This window comes from Sminthopsis crassicaudata, chromosome 3 (assembly GCF_048593235.1).
Source record: "Sminthopsis crassicaudata isolate SCR6 chromosome 3, ASM4859323v1, whole genome shotgun sequence".
In the NCBI taxonomy this organism is placed as follows: Eukaryota; Metazoa; Chordata; class Mammalia; order Dasyuromorphia; family Dasyuridae; genus Sminthopsis; species Sminthopsis crassicaudata.
In genome coordinates, this window is record NC_133619.1 from 609686382 (window position 1) to 609707113 (window position 20732).

Sequence of the window (20732 nt, forward strand, 5' to 3'; positions counted from 1 at the left end):
GAGGGAGGAAGGATGAGGTTATAAAAGGTTTTAAAAGAAAAATAGCTGTGTGACCCTGGGCAAGTCACTTAACCCCAGCCTCAGGAAAAAAAAAAGAAAAAGAAAAATAGGAAAATGTTTAAATTTCATATTAAAAGTAATTGAGAGCCACTGAAGTTTATTAAGAAGGGGAGAGCAGAAGGAAGTTTTAGGAGTTTGACAACTGGGTAGAGATGACTTGGAGTAGAGAAAAGACATGGTAGACTATTTGGAAGTTTACTGTAATAGTCTATATGAGAAATGATGAGGGGGGGCAGCGAGGTGGCGCAGTGGATAGAGTAGCAGGCCTGAAGTCAGGAGGACCCGAGTTCAAATGTGGTCTCAGACACTTAACACTTCCTGGCTATGTGACCCTGGGCAAGTCACTTAACCCCAATTGCCTCAGCAAAAAAAAAAAAAAAAAAAAAAAAAAAGAGAGAGAGAGAAATGATGAGGGCCTGGATTGAGTGGAAGGTTATAGTTTTATGAGTGGAGACAAGAGGGCTGCCCATGAGAGATGTAAATGTAGAAACAATAAAATCTAGCAATGGTTTGGCTATGTGAGATTAGAAAGATTTAGACATCAATGATGAGGTTGAGGTTGTGGGCTTCAGAAATCATCTAACTGAATCCACTGATTTTACAGAGAAAGAAACTGAAGCCTTTTTTTTTTTTTTTTTTTTTTTTTTTTTAAGCACAATGAGTATTTTTTAAGTAATTGCTTGGCCCTTTTCTTGGATCTAAAGGAAATATAAAGAAACATGAAATCTGTCTTCTGCCCTCTAGAGTTTATAAAAGGAGCAAGAGAGGAAAAGAAAAAAGACCTGATATTCCATTCTGGTTCAAGCCAAGGTCCTAAACCTCAGGCCTTTCCTCAATGCTGGCTCTATTCAATTCAATTAAACATTTATTAATCAACAATTGTGTTCAAAGCAGTGATGCAAAGGCAAAATTTAAAACAATCTATGACCTCAATGAACTTACATTCTAGTGGAAGAAAATAATGTACATAAAGAAACAGAGTTACTACTGGGCTTATATCCCAAAGAAATACTAAAGAAGGGAAAAGGACTTGTATGTGCCAAAATGTTTGTGGTAGCCCTTTTTGTTGTAGCTAGAAACTGGAAAATGAATGGATGCCCATCAATTAGAGAATGGTTGGGTAAATTATGGCATATGAAGGTAATGGAATATTATTGCTCTGTAAGAAATGACCAGCAGGAGGAATACAGAGAGGCCTGGAGAGACTTACATCAACTGATGCTGAGTGAAATGAGCAGAACCAGGAGATCACTGTACACTTCAACAACAATGCTGTATGAGGATGGATTCTGATGGAAGTGGAAATCTTCAACATAGAGAAGATCCAATTCAGTTCCAGTTGATCAATGATGGACAGACACAGCTACACCCAGAGAAGGAACACTGGGAATTGAGTGTAAACTGTTGCACTACTGTCTTTCCACCCACGTTATTTATACCTTCGGAATCCAATTCTTACTGCGCAACAAGAAATTTGGTTTTACACACATATATTGTATCTAGGATATACGGTAACATATTTATTATATTTGGGATTGCCTGTCATCTAAGGGAGGGAGTAGAGGGAGAGAGGGGAAAATTTGGAAAAGTGAATACAAGGGATAATGTTGTAAAAAAAAATTACCCATGCATATGTACTATCAAAAAAAATTGTAATTATTAAATTAATAAATTTAAAAAAAAAGACAGAGTTTATAGAAAGCAATACAATAGGAATAAATTACCAAAAAAGGTAATTTTTTGTTCAGGCCTGGAAGAGGAGGTAGCACTTCAGATACATTTAGAAAGCCTGGGATTCTAAGTCAAGGAGGGAAAAGGGATTCTAAAAGTCTAGGAGGGAGAAGGGAACTGGTTCCCTGGATGAGGAGATTATGTGAAGGAGAGTAATATGAAACAAGATTAGAAAGATAAATGGGATCCAGGTTGTGGAGGGTTTTATAGTCAGATTAAGGATTTTGTATTTTATTTTAGGGACAATAGGGAGCCACATTATGGAAGCATGGAAGGACATAAGTAGACTTAGATTATTTTGGTAGCTGCATGGAAGATAGATTGAAAAGGAGAGAGAATAGGAGCCAGGAGACCAATTAGGAGGCAAAAGTCAAAACAAGAGGTAACAAAGGCTTAAAGAGTCTGTAAGAATGGAGAGAAGAGCACTTATGGGAGAGATATTGTAGAAATAAAATCAATAACATTTGTCAACTGATTGGAAATGAAGGCTGAGGGAGAAAGAAATGTCCAGAATGGTCCCAAGGTAGGAAAACTATCAACTCAATATGATTAATTTCTATCACATTGGAAAGTGGAAAGTATGGATAGAAGTTGGGTTTGAGTGAAAGTATACAGGATGTGACTTTTATTTTATTAAAGCTTTTTCTTTTCTTTCTTTTCTTTTTTTGCTAAACGAGGTAAAAATATAGTTAAATCCAATATATACATACATATTTATATAATTATCTTGCTGCACAAGAAAAATTAGCTCAAAAAGGACAAAAATGAGGAAGAAAACAAAATGCAAGGAAACAACAAAATAAAAATACTATATTGTGATTCACACTCAGTTCCTACAGTCCCTTCTCTGGGTGTAAATGGCTCTCCTCATCCCAAGATCATCGCAACTGTCTGAATCATCTCATTGTTGAAAAGAAACCTGTGCATGAACAGTTTTTCACCATTGACCCTTGTAAAACGATTGTAACTCTTTCTAGGTGACCATGGAGGTGCTGCTGGGAGATTGGAGAGAAAAGAGGAATAATAAGTCTCACATTATGGTTTTTAAAAATATATATATATTTCTCAGTTGATTCCCACAACCTTGTGAATAAGTGTTATTATTAGATAATAACTTAATAAGTGTTATTAAATAATAAATGTTATTTAACTGCAGTGACACTGCATTTTTTACCACTGAGAAAACTGAGGCAGATAGAGGTTAAATGATTTTTCCAGAGTTATACTTCAAGGAAGTGTCTGAAGCCAAATTTGAACTCAAGATTTCTAGACTTCAGGACTAGAGCTTTGTCCAATTTGGGGAGCTAGAATGGGCTTCGGAACAGAGCACGTCAGAGCTGGAAGGAGACTTGGGGCAGGGAAGAGCAGTACTTAGAAAAGTCTTGGAAGCTGAATGTCCCGGCTGCTGAGGGCCTGGGCCAGACTCAGCGTCCTGGGAATGGTTTTGCTAGCGGGAGAAAGGGCCACCGGAGCGGGGAGTGTCTGAGCCGGGAGGGGCTTTAGCATCCATCGGCTCTCACCACTTAGTTTCCAGCCCGGGCCACAGAGGCCCGGAGAGCTTCCGTAACAGGCCTGAGGCCTCAAAGCGAGACGGCAGCCCATGTGGGGCTGCCGTCCAGACCTCGTCACGCTATTAATGGAAAGCGGGCCAGCCCCGAGACAACTGCCTGGGCCCTGAGCCTCAGCGCTTCAAGGCAAGAGTCCGCCCCAGCCCTTTCAGAGCCCTGATTTGTCCCAGCTTGTGCCCGGCAGACTGGCTCAGGGGAAAGGCTGTTTCTTGGCTGCCGCTGAATCCAGGACTCTTATCTGCGCGGTGACTCATGGGGCTAAGCATGTCTTTGTAAAGCCAGGCCGGGGCTGGGGTGGGAGCCCCAGGGCCTCTGGGTGGGGTGAGGGGCAGGAAGCAGAGCCAGAAAACCAATCGGGGGATTTCAAGCCCTCGGGCAAGCTGGCGTCCAGCCCAGGCCCAGGTAAGCCACGCCTTCCTCCGGCAGCCGCAGTCCGGACCTTTCTCCACCTGGGGCGGGAGAATCAAAAGTCCTCCTGGCTTACCCCAGCCCCACAGGAACTGACTAATCCCCCACCGGACACGAGCCACCAGAGGCCGGAGGGCTGAAAGGGAATTTAGAAAGTGGAACTTCAGAGCGGGGTGGAACCTTAGAAGAAAGTCAGAAACTTCAGTAAACAGAAAGTTAAGACTTGGAGATACCAATTTTACAGATGGGGAGACTGAGTCCCGGAGACTTAAGTACCTTGTTCAATCTCACACTGCGAGTCAGGACATAAATTCAGGTTTCTCCACCCAACCGAGAGAGAGAGAGCTGGGAATGATGGACTGTGGGCAAAGAACCCTCATCTGGGATTCAGATGAACTAGGTTCTTCTATAAGGGTGATACTGAGCAAATTGCTTCTCTTCCCTGGACCTCAGTTTCCTTTTCTGTAAAAATAAGGAGATTTGGGATTACTTGCTGTCTAGGGAGGACGGTAGAGAGAAAAATTTGGACCGCAAACTTTTGCAAGGGTAAATATTGAAAACTTTTTGCATGTATTTTGAAAATAAAAACAAATTAAAAATGCTAAAAATAAATAAATAAATAAGGGGATTTCATGAGATGAGCTCTGAGACTCTTTTAGTTCTACTAATTCTGTATTTCTATGAGCTTTCCACTCTTGGTAAGGAATGAAAAGCACTACAACACACACACACACACACACACACACACACACACACACGGGGGTCCTACTCTACTCTATACCTTCATTAGGTATGGCCCTTCAGGGCTCTCTCTTCGAGGGGACAACCTCTGGAATTGAGTGGAGGTACAGAAAGGAAGAAAAAGAAACAAGAAAATGAAGATCGTAGATAGATGAAGGGTTCTTACATTCCACTGAGTCCAGACTTTATTTTACAGGGAAAAAAAAAAAAAAAAAAAAAAAAAAAAAAAGCTGAGACCCAGAGGGATTAAATCACTTGCTCAGCTCTTGCTGACTGCCCTATCAACTATACCATACTGACTCATGACACTTGAAAAGAGAGGAAAAGGGAGAAAGGGCAAGATTTCAGAAAAGGAAGGAAAGGGAGAATAAATTAAAAGTCAGAAAGGGGAAAGTAGAGTGGGAAAATGAGGAAACAAAAGAAGGGAAGGGGAGATGAAAAGAGGGAAATAAGGAGGGGAGGAGGCAGAACAAGGTTGAGGAAAAGAGATAATAAATACCAATCAATCAATTAGTCAGTCAGTAAACATTTATTAAGTGCCTACTATGTACCAGATTTAGCATTGGGAGATCTGGGTACCGGTCCCTCTCTACCACTGACCTGTGACTTTTGCAGAGGGCTGCTGTGGAAAGAGCTGGGAATTTATACATCCTGGGTTCAAATCCAGCTGTGCTGCTTACTACCCTTAGGAGAACTTGGACAAGAACCTCAGTTTCCTTTTCTGTAAAAATGACACAGTTGTCCCAGATGGCCTTATAGGCCTCTAAAATCCCAAGATACAAATCTATAAGTATACACAGTACTATGTAAAGGGAAAGGGGAAAGGAGGAAAAAAAAGGTGGAAAAAATATAGAAGGCAAAGAGGAGATGGGTGGGGGTGGGGGAAAGGAGGGAAGGAGGCCTTCGGCACAGCTATGATTTACTGTTGGTTTGGCAGTCGCTAAAGGGAGTAAAGCTGGGAATGGACCCAGGATGGGCAGAGGTTGGGAAGGAAGCCCAGCTCTCTCCCAGGCTCCCTAGGGCGGGTAAGGACAGGGGGTGGGGGGCTGAGGGCCAGCCCCTCCCCTCTGGATCCTTCCCAGACCTCAAATCAATCCCCAAAGATTCCAGAAGCTCCCACCCGAACCCTCCCCACTTGGCCCCACCGATAGGCACAACGGATCTGGGCCTGGCAGGGGTCCAGATGGGAGAGACTTGGCCCCAGCACTCTGCCCCTGTGGGTTGCCCACTTCATAGACTCAGAGCTGAAATGGATCCTGGAGCACAGAATGCCAGGGTCACAGAATGTCAGGGCTAGAAAGGCCCTTAGAAGTCATGGAGTGCAGTGATCTTTTATTTGCTACATCTAATGGTGGGCCTTCATTCCTTGTCCTCCCTGACCTCAGGACTTCTCACCACCCAGATCCCCTCCTCCTCTAGGCCTTTGTGACCCCAGGGTCTTCTGGGGAGACTCCTGCTGTGCCAGTCAATCATCTATGGCCCACTCCCCTTACACTGTCCAAGAACTTTTTCCTCTTCTCTCCACCTTCACCTCCACTTAGATGACCCACAGTGAAATCATCTTTCCCTGAATGCTTCTGTCTTAACTCTGCTGATTCCCGTCCCAAATATTCCTCAAGTTCTCTGATCTCCCCTTTGCCCCAATGAGTTCCTAATCTTCTGTGAGGAAGAAAAGAGAATTTATTAAACTATACTAAGTGCTTTACAAATATCCTGTGTAATTCTCACAATAACCCTGGGAAACAAGTACTGTTACTACTCTCATTTTACAAGATGGGGAAACTGAGGCAGGCAGTGATTAAGTGGCTTGTCCAGGGTCATACAGCTAGTAAATTTCTTTTTTTTTTTAACTTTAATTTTATTTTATAATTATAACATTTTTTTGACAGTACATATGCATGGGTAATTTTTTACAACATTATCCCTTGCACTTACTTCTATTCAGATTTTTTCCCTTCCTCCCCCAACCCCCTCCCCCAGATGGCAAGCAGTCTTATATATGTTAAATATATTACAGTATATTCTAGATACAATATATGTGTGTAGAACCGAATTTTTTGTTGCACAGGAAGAATTGGATTCAGAAGGTAAAAATAACAGTTTACATTCATTTCCCAGTGTTCCTTTTCTGGATGTAGCTGATTCTGTCCATCATTAATCAATTGGAATTGGATTAGCTCTTCTCTATGTTGAAGAAATCCACTTCCATCAGCATACATCCTCGTACAGTATCATTGTTGAAGTGTACAGGGATCTTCTGGTTCTGCTCGTTTCACTCAGCATCAGTTGATGTAAGTCTCTCCAAGCCTCTCTGTATTTCTCCTGTTGGTCATTTCTTATAGAACAATAATATTCCATAACATTCATATACCATAGTTTACCCAACCATTCTCCAATTGATGGACATCCATTCATCTTCCAGCTTCTAGCCACTATGAAAAGGGCTGCCACAAACATTTTGGCACATACAGGTCCCTTTCCCTTCTTTAGTAGTTCCTTGGGGTATAAGCCCAGTAGTAGTATGGCTGGGTCAAAGGGTATGCACACTTTGATAACTTTTTGGGCATAGTTCCAGATTGCTCTCCAGAATGGTTGGATTCTTTCACAACTCCACTAACAATGCATCAGTGTCCCAGTTTTCCCACAGCCCCTCCAACATTCATCGTTATTTGTTCCTGTCATCTTAGCCAATCTGACAAGTGTGTAATGATATCTCAGAGTTGTCTTAATTTACATTTCTCTGATCAGTAGTGATTTGGAACACTCTTTCATATGAGTGGAAATAGTTTTAATTTTATCATCTGAAAATTGTCTGTTCATATCCTTTGACCATTTATCAATTGGAGAATGGCTTAATTTCTTATAAATTAAAGTCAATTCTCTGTGTATTTTGGAGATGAGGCCTTTATCAGAACCTTTAACTGTAAAAAATTTTTCCCAATTTGTTACTTCCCTTCTAATCTTGTTTGCATTAGTTTTGTTTGTGCAGAAACTTTTTAATTTGGTGTAATCAAAATGTTCTATTTTGTGATCAATAATGGTCTCTAGTTCTCCCTTGGACACAAACTCCTTCCTCCTCCACAAGTCTGAGAGGTAAACCATCCCATGTTCCTCCAATTTATTTATGATTTTGTTCTTTATGCCTAAATCTTGGACCCATTTTGATCTAATCTTAGTATGTGGTGTTAAATGTGGGTCCATGCCTAGTTTCTGCCATACTAATTTCCAGTTTTCCCAGCAGTTTTTGTCAAATAATGAATTCTTATCCCAAAATTTGGGATCTTTGGGTTTGTCAAACACTAGATTGCTATTTTTATTCACTCTCTTGCCCTGTGAACCTAACCTATGCCACTGATCAACTAGTCTATTTCTTAGCCAATACCAAATGGTTTTGGTGACTGTTGCTTTATAATATAGCTTTAAATCAGGTACACTTAGACCACCTTCCTCTAACTTTTTTTTTCATTAGTTCCCTTGCAATTCTCGACCTTTTATTCTTCCATATGAATTTTGTTGTTATTTTTTCTAGGTCATTAAAATAGTTTCTTGGGAGTCTGATTGGTATAGCACTAAATAAATAGATTAGTTTGGGGAGTATTGTCATCTTTATTATATTCGCTCGGCCTATCCAAGACCACTCAATGTCTTTCCAATTATTTAAATCTGACTTTATTTTTGTGGCAAGTGTTTTGTAATTTTGCTCATACAATTCCTGACTCTCCTTTGGTAGATATATTCCCAAATATTTTATACTATCGACTGTTATTTTGAATGGAATTTCTCTTTGTATCTCTTGCTGTTGGATTGTGTTGGTAATGTATAAAAATCCTGAGGATTTATGTGGATTTATTTTGTATCCTGCGACTTTGCTAAAATTCTGAATTATTTCTAACAGCTAGTAAATTTCTAAAGCTGAATTTGAACTCAGTTCTTCCTGACTTTAGGTCCAGTGTTCTATCTAATGGACCACAGGGCACTCATATGAATCCTTGTGCACCTGTATTAATCAGTAATTTGCATACTCCTTGAAGGTAAGGGCTATTTTATTTTTCTCTTTATATCCCCTCACACCAAGCACTGGGTCTGGGTAAGGGCTTGGTGAATATTTGTTAAATTGGATTTTCTCACTTTGCAGGTACCAAGGCCCAACATTACCCAGGTAGGGTATTCGAACCCAAGCTTGGTGGGGGCAAGTCTATCACTAGATAGGCTGAGACCCATTGAGCTCAGGAGTCCAGGGCTGTGGTGTACTGAGCCAATGGCAGGTCCCTACTAATTTGGCATTAAGATAATGAGCCACCAAGGTGCAAGGAGATGATGTCTCCCAAGGTGATAAGATCAATTCTGGGAGTAACATTTTTATTTCCAATCTGGGTAAGATAAGTAGCTAAGTGATGTAGTGGATGGAGCCCTGAGCCTGGAGTCAAGGAGACTCATCTTCATGAGTTCAAATCCTACCATCAGACACCTACCAGCTGTGTGACCCTGGACAAGGCACTTTACCCAGTCTGCCTCAGTTTCCTCAACTGTAAAATGAGCTGGAAAAGGAAATGGCAAACTGCTCCAATATCTTTGCCAATAAAACTCTAAATGGGGTCATGAAAAGCCAAAATGAGCCCAGATGTTTGGATTCCACAAGTCTTCACAAAGTAGTACAGCTTCACTGAAATGGGGTCTGAAATTAGGACTCCTTAATTCTTTTAGCATGGGGATGAAATTGGAACTGGGATTTCCTTGATGGCACTGGGATTTTATTGATGAAGCAATCAGGGAAGAATTTTCTATACTACATGGCACCTTCTCTGATATTTAGGATCTTTTATAAGTGTAAGGAGCACTAAGTGACTTGTTCAGGGTCACACAGCCAATATGATGTCAGAGGTAGGGTGTGAGCTTGATTGTTTCTGATGTTAAGGCTAACTCTCTGTTCATTATGCTACACAGCCTCCCAGAGGACGGTGTAAGCAAAACATATACTTTGGGGGGAGGGCCCAAAATATACTACTTGCCTCTTCTCCACACTCGTCCCCTCAGCTCCCAGACCCAGTAGGAAATATGAGCCCCTAGGTTCCCTGACAGGCCTGCTGCTTCTATTTTTAAAAATTTTGTCACATGTTTATTTCTCTCTTTTTTAATTTTTTTCTATTTTTAACACACATTGCTTTATGAATCATGTTGGGAGAGAAAAATCAGAGCAAAAGAGAAAAACCATGGGAGAGAAAAAAAAAATCTACAATAAAGAAGTGAACATAGCATGTGTTGATTTACATTCAGTCTCCTTAGTTCTTTCTCTGGATGCAGATGGCGTTTTCTTTCCAAAGTCTATTGGAATTGCTTTGGATTATTGAACCACTGAGAAGAACCAAATCTTTCATAGTTGATCATCATATATTCTTACTATTGTTGTGCATAATGACTGTTTCTGCTTGTTTTCTCAGTATCACTTCATGTAAATCTTTCCAGGCCTTTCTAAAATCAGCTTGTTCATCATTGTTTCTGTCTCTCTTCTCTCTGTGTCTGTCTCTATCTCTCTCTGTCTCTTTTGGTCACTGTCTCCCTGTTTCTGTCTCTGTTTCTCTGTCTCTCAGTCTTTGTTTCTGTCTCTCTTCTCTCTGTGTCTGTCTTTGTCTTTCTGTGTGTCTCTGCCCCTGTCTTTCTCCCTATCTTTCCCCCTCTCCCTCCCAGCCCCATTTCTCTTCCATAATTTTCCTTCTACCCACCTGACCAGTCCTTCTCAGTCTCCTTTGCTGGGTCCCCCTCCAGTGATGCCCTCAGGTGCCCCTCAGAGCTCTGCCCTGAGCCCTCTTCTCTTCTCCCTCTATCCTACTTCACTTCACAATTCTACTACTTCTTCACACTACTACTTCACAATTCATCCCTTTCTCTGACACTGCCCTCACTCCGGGGTGGGCCCTCATCACCTCTTGCTTGAACTAATGCACTAGCTTGCTGGTGAGTCTGCCTGTCTCCGGTCTTTCCTGCTCCAATCCATCCTCCATTCTGCCAATAAAGTGATTTTCCTATAGCACAGGTCTGACCATGTCACCCCTTAGTCAATAAACTCGGTGGTTTCCTATCAGCTCCAGGATTAAGTACAAAATTCCTTGTGTGGTCTTCAAAGACATTTATACCTTACTCCACACACACACACTCGGTCACCCTTTGCCCCCACATCCATCTTTCTGCTTGTCTTATATATCACACCAGCCCACATAGCTTAGTTCCATAAGCTCTTCCATAAACAAGACACTCCATCTCTTGGCTTTGGGGATTTTCTCTGGCTGATCACTCTCCTCTCTCCTCCCCATCCTTGAAATGCTCCTCCTCCTCTCTCTTTCTTCTGGCTTCCTTCAAATCCCAATTAAAATCCCAACTTCTACATGCTTAATCCCAGTGCTTTCCCTCTATTTTATTCCTATTTGTCCTTTCTATAGCTTGTCTGTACATCTTTGCTTGTTGTTTCCTTCAGACTGTAAGCACTTTGAGGGCAGGGACTGATTTTTGTTTCTTTATCCCTATGTCTTAGCATGATGCTTGGTGCTCAGTAATACCAAGCTGACATTTAATACATGCTTATTGGCTCAACAATTTACTGATCTGTGTATCTGTATCCCCCTAGTAGAAAATAAGTTCCTTGTGGAAGTATCAGTTGGGGAATTGCCGAATAAGTTATGGTATATAAATGTAATGGAATATTATTGTTCTGTAAGAAATGACCAGCAGGATGATTTCAGAAAGGCCTGGAGAGACTTACATGGACTGATGCTGAGGGAAATGAGCAGAACCAGGAGATCATTGTACATGGCAGCAACAAGATTATGTGCTGATCAACTGTGATGGACTTGGCTCTTCTCAACAATGAGATGATTCAAGGCATGGACTGATGGAAAATGCCATTTACATTCAGAGAGAACTATGGAGACTGAATGTGAATCAAAGCATAGTATGTTCACCTTTTATTATTGTTATTTTTATGCTTGTTTTTTTTTCTTTCTCTGTTTTTCCCTTTTGATTTGATTTTTTTTTTTTGCTTAACATGATGAATATGGAAGTATGTTTAGAAGAATTGCACATATTTAATCTATATTGAATTGTTTGCTGTCTTGGGAAGGGGAGAGATGGAGGAAGCAGAGAGAAAAATTTGGAGCACAAAGTTTTGCAAAGGTAAATGTTAAAAACGATCTTTGCGTGTATTTGGAAAAATAAAATACTATTGAAAAGAAAAGTAAAGAAGTTCCTTGAGGACATGTATTCTTTGCAGTTTATCTTTGCATTTCCAGTGCCTAGTACTATCTGGCTCACAGTTGGTGCTTAATAAATGCTAGTTGAATTGAGTTAAACTAAATGAATGGAACAGGGAAATAGAAGGAGGGATTTTCCTTCTTTACATGAGTCAGCTAAGCATTCTGAGAAGCTAGAGAAATAGCAGATTCCTCCAGGAATAATCCTCCTGGAGCCTGGCGGATGGCTGAGCTATTTCCAGAGAGAATTTTGTGTCCAATCCAGGACTAGTCATTGGAATTTGGGGGCGGCTCAGAACTTGGGCTAAAATGGGGACAAAGTCAGCTGCAGTGTAATAGAGAGGATGCTTCATTTGGAATCAAAAGACCTGGTTTCAAAACCCAGCTCTACCACTAAGTGGCTGTGTGACTCAGGGACAATGTCTTTCCTTCTCTGGACCTTAATTTCTGGACCAGACAAGTCCCAAGATCCCTTCTTTTCTCGATCCTATGATTCCTCATAGCCCAAAGAAGAGGGAAGGTGGGGGTGGGGGAGAAAGAGAAAGGGGGAGGGGATTGAAGAAGGGAGAAGGGAAAGGAAGAAAGAAAAAGGAGGGGATGAAGGAAGGGAGGGGGAATGAGAAGCAGCCCAGTCTAGGGTCGTACTGGACACCAGAAAGCAAGAACAGCCTCTGGGAGGCTCCCCTCAGCATCTTCCTTTCTCTCCATTTCTTTCCTTTCCCCTAATTCAATGAGTCAGTTTTCAAGCCTTTTGGCTAGGTAAAGTGGGGAAAGGTTGGGTGTGCTGGGAGGGCTCAGAGATTGAACCCTATCTTGTTCTGTCCTTTCCTCTTTTCTATCCCTTCTCTAGTAGCTGCATTTGCCCTCACTATACAACCCACATCCCCTCTCTTTCCCACAACTTCGTCTCCCATGGATTCTCCCTCCCTCAGGACTACACACACACACACACACACACACACACACACACACACACACACACACATAGAGCTTCCTCCCCATCAGACTCTCCCAATCTGCCACAGGTCCCACCACCACGCCCTCTGCACACAAATATATGGCTCCTTCCCTCCCAATTCCATTCCCCAGCGCCCACAGTACATGACTGCCTTCCTACCACAGTTCTCCACACCTACACAGGACTCCCTTTTCATCACACAACTCCCAAACTGTACTCCTCAAATCCTCAACCATATACAACTCCCCACATCACACACATCCACCCGTTCCTCCCCACTGTAAGTCCAAATACAACTTCTACACTATTTATAAATAACGACTCCTTGCCCAGGGCTGCTCTATCATTAAAAACCCAGAATCTGAGGGGCCCCTTAGTGTGAGATCTCTCTTCCCAGGCTTCCCTATTCCTGGCTTCCCTCCCTCCCGACCTTGAAAGAATTCCTCTAGGTATCCTCAGCTTACAGGAGAGTCTCAGTATAAGTCCATCTCTCATCTTTCCCACCTCTCAATGCTTACTACATTTTTTCTTATTCTCTGTCTTAATCAACGATTAGAGCTTATATAGTAGACATTTAGTAAATTCTTATCCCACCCAAACAGCCGTATAATTTCAGTATCTCTCAGTCCTGGGCATATACAATGGGTGATTAATTAATGTTTGTTGGATTTAATTGAATTCTGGCCAAACCATACTTAAAATGTTTTGTTCAGTCTTGCAAACTACATTTCAAGAAGGATTAATAAAAAATTATAATGGGGGCGATTGGTCAAGGAGGATCCAGTCCTTAGAACATATATAGAACGTGAGGATGATCACTCACTTTCTTGCCTCATGACTTTTGAGTAAGGAAGTTTGCTGTAAATAGTTGGACTGGAGAGGGACAAGCTGCTAGCCTTCTTCCCAGCTAACCTCCTGTGGCAGATTGGGGGAGTCTGATGGGGAGGAAGCTCTGTGTGTGTGTGTGTGTGTGTGTGTGTGTGTGTGTGTGTGTGGTCCTGGGGGAGGGAGAATCCATGGGAGATGCACTTGTGGGAGAGAGGGAGCTCACTTGTCCTTGACCTCAAAGTGCCTGTCTATGGTATGTTTATTTTTTCCTTCATATTAAGTGAGTAGATATAGAATGAACCAGGTTATTACACATCTCCTCAGAAAATGGAGTTGGTGGCACAAACCAATGGAAGTAGCGTGTCTAAGTCCGTGAAGAGATGGTCCTAAGAAGAGATCTGCTAGACCCAACCCAACAACAATTAGCCTTTTGACAGAAACATTTAATCCTCTAAGACAAAGCTATCTTGATGCTCCTCCCTGTCATGAAGATGGTGGGACTCTGTGAGGAGAGGTTGTTATAAAACCACCCTGAAGTACCACTATACCACTCTCAGGTTGACTAAGATGATAGGAAAAATAATGACAAATGTTGGAGGGGATGTGGGAAAAGAGACACTGATGCATGTTGGTGAAGTTGTGAACTGATCCAACCATTCTGAAGAGCAATTTGGAATTATGTCCAAAGGGCTACAAAACTGTGCATACTCTTTTATCCAACAGTATCTCAACTGGGCCTCTATTCCAAAGAGATCATAACAGAAGGAAAAGCTCCACATGTGCAAAAAATGCTTGTAGCAGCCCTTTTTGTAGTGTCAAGGAACTAGAAAATGAGTGGATACCCATCCAGTTGGGGAATGGCTGAATAAATGATGGTATATGAATGTTATGGAATATCATTGTTCTATAAAAATTGATGAGCAGGCTGATTTTAGAAAAGCCTGGAAAGACTTACGTAAACTATTGCTAAGTAGAACGAGCAGAACCAAGAGAACATTGTACTCGGTAACAAGATTATGTGATGATCAACTGGGTTGGACTTGGCTCTTTTCAACAATGAGGTGATTCAGAGCAATTCCAACAGACTTGTAATGGAAAGTGCCATCCACATCCGGAGAGGAAAGTATGGACACTAAATGTGGATCAAAGCAATATATTTTCACCTTTTTGTTGTTGTTGCTGTTTGCTTTTCTTTCTTGAGTTTTTTTCCCTTGTGATCTGATTTTTCTTACATAGCAAGATGAATATGGAAATATGTTTAGAAGAACTGCACATGTTTAATCCATATCAGATTGTTTGATGTCTTGGAGAGGGAGAAGAGGGTTGGAACACAAAGTTTTTCAAAGATGAATGTTGAAAACTATCTTTGCGTGTATTTGGGTTTTCAATTTGTTTATAGGTTTTTTAATTGCATGCTCAATTGATCTATCTTTCCTTTATTTTATTTACATGTATTAAAGATATAAAATTTCCTCTAAAAACTGCTTTAGCTGCATCCCATTGGTTTGGTTATATTGTCTCATTATTGTCATTCTCTTGGATAAAATTATTGTTTCTATGATTTGTTGTTTGACCCACTTGTTCTTTAGAATTAGATTAACTTCTATCAAACTGTGCATACCCTTTGACCCAGCAGTGTTTCTACTGGGCTTATATCCCAAAGAGATCTTAAAGGAGGGAAAGGGACCTGTATGTGCAAGAATGTTTGTGGCAGCCCTCTTTGCAGTGGCCAGGAACTGGAAACTGAGTGGATGTCCATCAATTGGAGAATGGCTGAATAAATTATGGCATATGAATGTTATGGAATGTTGTATTGTAAGAAATGACCAACTAGATGATTTCAGAGAGGCTTGGAAAGACTTACTTGAATTGATGCTAAGTGAAATGAGATCATTATATATGGTAACAACCAGATTATACAATGATCATTTCTGATGGATGTGGCTCTCTTCAACAATGAGATGATTCAAACCAGTTCAGTAATGAAGAGAGCCATTTACACCCAAATAGAGGACTATGGGAACTGAATATGGATCACAACATAGCATTTTCACTCTTTCTGTTATTGTTTGCTTGCATTTTTGTTTTCCTTCTCAGGTTTTTTTTTCTTTCTAGATCCGATTTTTCTTGTGCAGCAAGATAACTGTATAAACATGTATACATATATTGCATTTAACATATATTTAAACATATGTAACATGTATTGGAATACCTGCCATCTAGGGGAGGGGTAGGGGGAAGGAGGTAAAAATTTGGAACAGAAGATTTTGCAAGGGTCAATATTGAAAAATTACCCCTGAGGGGCAGCTAGGTGGCACAGTGGATAAATCACTAGCCTTGAATTCAGGAGGACCCGAGTTGAAATCTGGTCTCAGACACTTAACACTTCCTAGCTGTGTGACCCTGGGCAGGTCACTTAACCCCAGCCTCAAAAAAAAAAAAAAAAAAAAAAAAAGAAAAAGAAAAGAAAAGAAAAGAAAAGAAAAAAAGAAAAAGAAAAATTACCCATGCATATGTTTTGTAAACAAAAAGCTATAATTAAAAACAAAAAGAACTCAAAACATAAAAAAGAATTAGATTAACTTCCAATTGGTTTTTAGTTTATCTTTCCCTAACCCTTTATTAAATGAAATTTTTATTGCATCATGATCTGAAAAGGAAGTATTTATTATATCTGCCTTTCTGCATTTGATTATTTTTTTTATACCCTAACACATGATGATTTTTGTGTAGGTGTTAGGTACTACTGAGAAAAAGCCATATTCCTGTCTATCCCTATTCAATTTTCTCCAGAAGTCTTAATATATAACTTTTCTAAGATTCTATTAACTTCCCTAGTTTCTTTCTTGTTTCTTTTATGGTTAGATTTATCTAATTCTGAGAGGGGAGGTTGAGGTCCCCCACTGGTATAGTTTTGCTGTCTATTTCTTCCTGTAACTGGTTTAACTTCTCTAAGAATTTAGATCCTGTATCACTTGGTGCATATACATTTAGTATTGATACCACTTTATTGTCTATGGTATCCTTTAACAAGCTGCAGTTTCTTTCCTTATCTCTTTTAATTAGATTTATTTTTGCCTTTGCTTGATCTGAGATCAGAATTGCTATCCCTGATTTTGTTGTGTGTGGCAGAATAAATTTGGCCTATCTTTTTTCTTTAATCTGTATGTCTCTCTCTGTTTCAATTTTTCTTTTTTATTGTAAACAATGTGTTATAGGATGTGGTTTGCAATCCACTCAGGTATCCACTTCTATTTTATGGGAGAGTTCATTCCATTCACATTTACAGTTATGATTATCAGCTGTATATTTCCCTGCATCCCATTTTCTCCCCTGTATATACTTGTTCTCTCTTTCCACCCTGTCCCTCCTTAGTAGTGTTTTGTTTCAGACCCACCTCTCTCTCAACTGTCCCACTTTCTATTACCTCTCTTCTCTTCTCTTACCCCTTTCTCCTAGTGTTTCTGCCCTCCCTTATATCCAGCTTCTTTTCTTTCCCCCTTTTCATCCTACTTCCTTATAGGATAAGGTAAATTTCTACACAGAACAATGGACTATCACTGCCAATGTGTGCCCTAACCTCATCATCTATGTGGATCTAAGGGGTTCTGCTAAGGTAAGTGAAGTTATCCACAGCGGTCAAAATTTCTCCATTTGCCATAATCTATGGATGGTGTGGGCTGGCTGGTGGAGTAAGAACATATGCATGGGTAATTTTTCAACATTGTTCCTTGCACTTACTGCTGTTTCAACTTTTCCCTTCTTCCCTCCACCCCTTCCCCTAGATGGCAGGCAGTCTCATACATGTTAAACATGTATATCTTAAATACAATATATGTATACAGATTTGTGCAGTCCTCTTGTTGCACAAGAAAAATCAGATAGTTCTGATCTTTTCAATGAAAATGATTGAAAGTTCCTTACTTCACTGAAGATCCATCTCCTAACCTGGGTAGTTGGTTTTTTGTTATAGCCCCAGGTCCTTTGCCTTCTAGAAAATGGTATTCCAGGCCCTCTGATCCTTCAGTGTAGAAGCTGGAAGATTCTGGATACTCCTGAGTGCATCTTGAATTTTTTTTCTGGCAGCTTGCAGTATTTTTTTCCTTGAGATTATAATTCTGGAGTTTGCAACAATGTTTTTTGGGGTTTTCCTTGTGGGATCTCTTTCAAGAGGTGATAAATGGATTCTTTCAATGACTATTTTGTCCTCTGGTTCTAGTATATCAGGACAATTTTCCTTGATGATCTCTTGAAGAATGCTACTAGGCTCTTTTTTTGGTCACAGTCTTTAGGTAGACCAGTAATTTTTAAATTGATTCTCCTGGATCTATTTTCCAGGTTGACTGTTTTTCCAATGGAAATTTTTTACATTTTCTTCCATTTTTTTTATTATTTTTAGTTTGTTTGACTGATTCTTGATGTCTCATAGAGTCATTAACTTCCATTTGCATGATTTTAGTTTTTAATGTATGATTTTCTTCAGTTGAATTTTGTATCTCTTTTTTCATTTGATCAATTCTACTTTTCAGGGCATTGCTTTCTTGAGTGGATTTTTTTTTTTTTTTCATTTGGCTAATTGTGTTTTGTAAGCAATTGTTTTCTTTAGTCAATGTTTGCCCTTCCTTTTCTAAGCCATTATTTCTTGCATACCTCTTCCTTCTTTAGCCAATTTTTCTTCTACCTCTCTGATTAGTCTTTTAAAAACCTTCACAGTTGCTTCCAAGAAGACTGTTTGGCCTTGAGACCAATCCATATCACCTTTTGAGATTGCCACATGTTCTCCTCTTCTGAATTGGTGTTTTGTTCTTCCCTGTTACCACAGTAGCTTTAGATTCTTTTCTGTTTCTTTCTCACTTTTTTCTTTTCTTTTCTTTCTTTCTTTCTCACTTTTTTCTTTTCTTTTCTTTCTTTCTTTTTTTCCTTCTTTCTTTCTTTCTTTCTCTTTCTTTCTTTCTTTCTCTTTTCTTTCTTTCTTTCACTTTCTCTTCCTTCCATCTTTCCTTTCTTCCTTCCTTCCTTCCTTCCTTCCTTCCTTCCTTCCTTCCTTCCTTCCTTCCTTCCTTCCCTATTTGTGAGTTTTAAGGTCAAACTCTTATCCTGGGGTCAAGGGACATTGTCCCAAGCTTCTTGTGACAATGTGAGTTTTGGCTTTGAGCATATGGGCCCTTTGTGCTTGGTATCTTGCTCACAGCAAGGGGTAGTCCTAATTGCTCTTTTCAGGCAAAAGCCTGTTTTCCTAAGCTGGCAGTTTGCTTTCTATGCTAACACTGGAGGCTGCCCCACTAGTTTGCTCTGTAACTGAGTCAGGGCTGAAGGTCTCAATTACTGATCTGCTTTGATTAAGCCCCTCTCCCTGACTTTCCCAGACACCATCTGAGCTGGAATGAACAACCCTTTCACCCCAGTGAGACTAGAAGTCCTTCTAATCTATCTTGAGATGGAGAGTAGTTTCATTCCATCAGACTTTGTTCATAGGCTTGGTTTCATGTGGTTTTTGAAGAAAACTGAGAAAGCTTGAACAGCTTCGTGGCTTCATTCAGCCATTTTGGTTCTGCCCTGAAACTTCCTTTGCATGTATTTGGAAAAATAAAATATATTTTTAAATGAAATTTACGCTTCCTAGAGACTGGTACAGAGGGGAAAGGATGCCCCTGCTTTGTAAAATGTTTCTTTTTTTCTAACTTCTCTCTCTTCTTGTACTAGCTTTTCAATAATTATCTTTTTGTAAAAGCTAATTGAATTCAAATGGTTGTTTGATATTAGGGGAAGCACACCAGATCGGGGCTTGTGAACTATGGTTTTAGAAGTAGTTATCTTCCTTCTGAGAAACCCATCCTTCTAGAATTAATGAGATATGTACATATATGTCTTTTATGTGTGTGTATACACACATATACACATGTATGTATATGTAATGTGTATATATACCTGGTATATACATATATATGTGTATCTCTGTCATCTATCTTTCCATCTGTCTTTCTATCTAAAAGAGAGATGAAGTCAAGAAACTAACAGCCAGAGATGAAGAGAGATAAGAATGGGGGAAAAGCAATGCAATAGCAATAGTGGGAGATGGAGGATTGTAGAAATTGCAAGTGGACCACCATAGTGGATTATAGATCATGGGTAGTCAAGATTGGAAAGGTAAGATTTTTTTTTCCATGTCCAAAATATGCCTCATTTCACAACTGAGTCTAAACACCTCTGATGGAAGGTGGGTAACAACTTCATTGGAGGGTATGGGTATTCAGAAGGACTACAATCTCTGCTGTGAGGATTGCTGAGCCTTTTTCAGAGCTGCTCATCTATCTTTGGTGTTCTCCTGATTCCCCTAATTCTCACCTATGGCTCCAAGAAACTGTAGCTTGCACAGTGCCCACAGCCCAGTAAACTACTTAGGCAGTTGGGCTAAACTATGTTGAAGGTGAAAATCCTTTGGTGAATTAGGGTGGGTATCTCCCTTAAACATGTAAAGACTTCCTCTCATAGAATGGGAGGATGAGACCTCTTTGTTTTAATGACCACAAAGTTGACAAAGCAGGCTCTGTGAAACGCTTAGAGCTGGTCAGATGTCAAAAATGACAAGTTCATCCACTTTATCCCAGACCATTGCCAGTCATCTTAATTTTTGTTTGGTAACATTTTGATGAATTTGGAAGAGAGAGGGAGAATAATTTTGTGTACCTCTGCCTCATTTAAATCCAAATTACGTGTAATTCAAAGACATTACCCTTCAAAGGTAATTCTAATAGACTTGGGATGAAAAGTGCCATCTACATCCAGAGAGAGAAGTATGGACACTGAATGTGGATCAAAGAATAGCATTTTTGCCTTTTTTTTTCTTTCTTTTTTTTTTTTTTTAAGCTAAGGCCATTGGAATTAAATGATTTGCTCAAGTGTCTGAGGCTAGATTTGAACTCAGGTCCTCCTGACTTCAGGGCTGGTACTCTATCCACTACGTCACCTAGCTGCCCCATGTTTTTGTCTTTTTTATGTTGTTGTTCGTTGGCTTGTTTATTTTTTCTTATTTTTTTTTCTTTTTGACCTGATTTTTCTTGAACATTACAAATATGGAAAGATGTTTAAGAGAATTGCACATATTTAATCTATATCAGATTGCTTGCTGTCTTGAGGAGGGGGGAGGTAAAAGAGGGAGGAGAAAAATTTGGAGCACAAACTTTTACAAAAATGAAT

At 40.1% G+C, this 20732-nt stretch overlaps 1 protein-coding gene across 1 annotated transcript in view; it reads right to left on the reverse strand.

Annotated features, from left to right (window-relative positions):
- Positions 1–20732, reverse strand: part of LOC141564026 (chymotrypsin-like elastase family member 3B) — a 66895-nt gene that overhangs the window by 37840 nt on the left and 8323 nt on the right. The gene's annotated exons all lie outside the window — the stretch shown is intronic.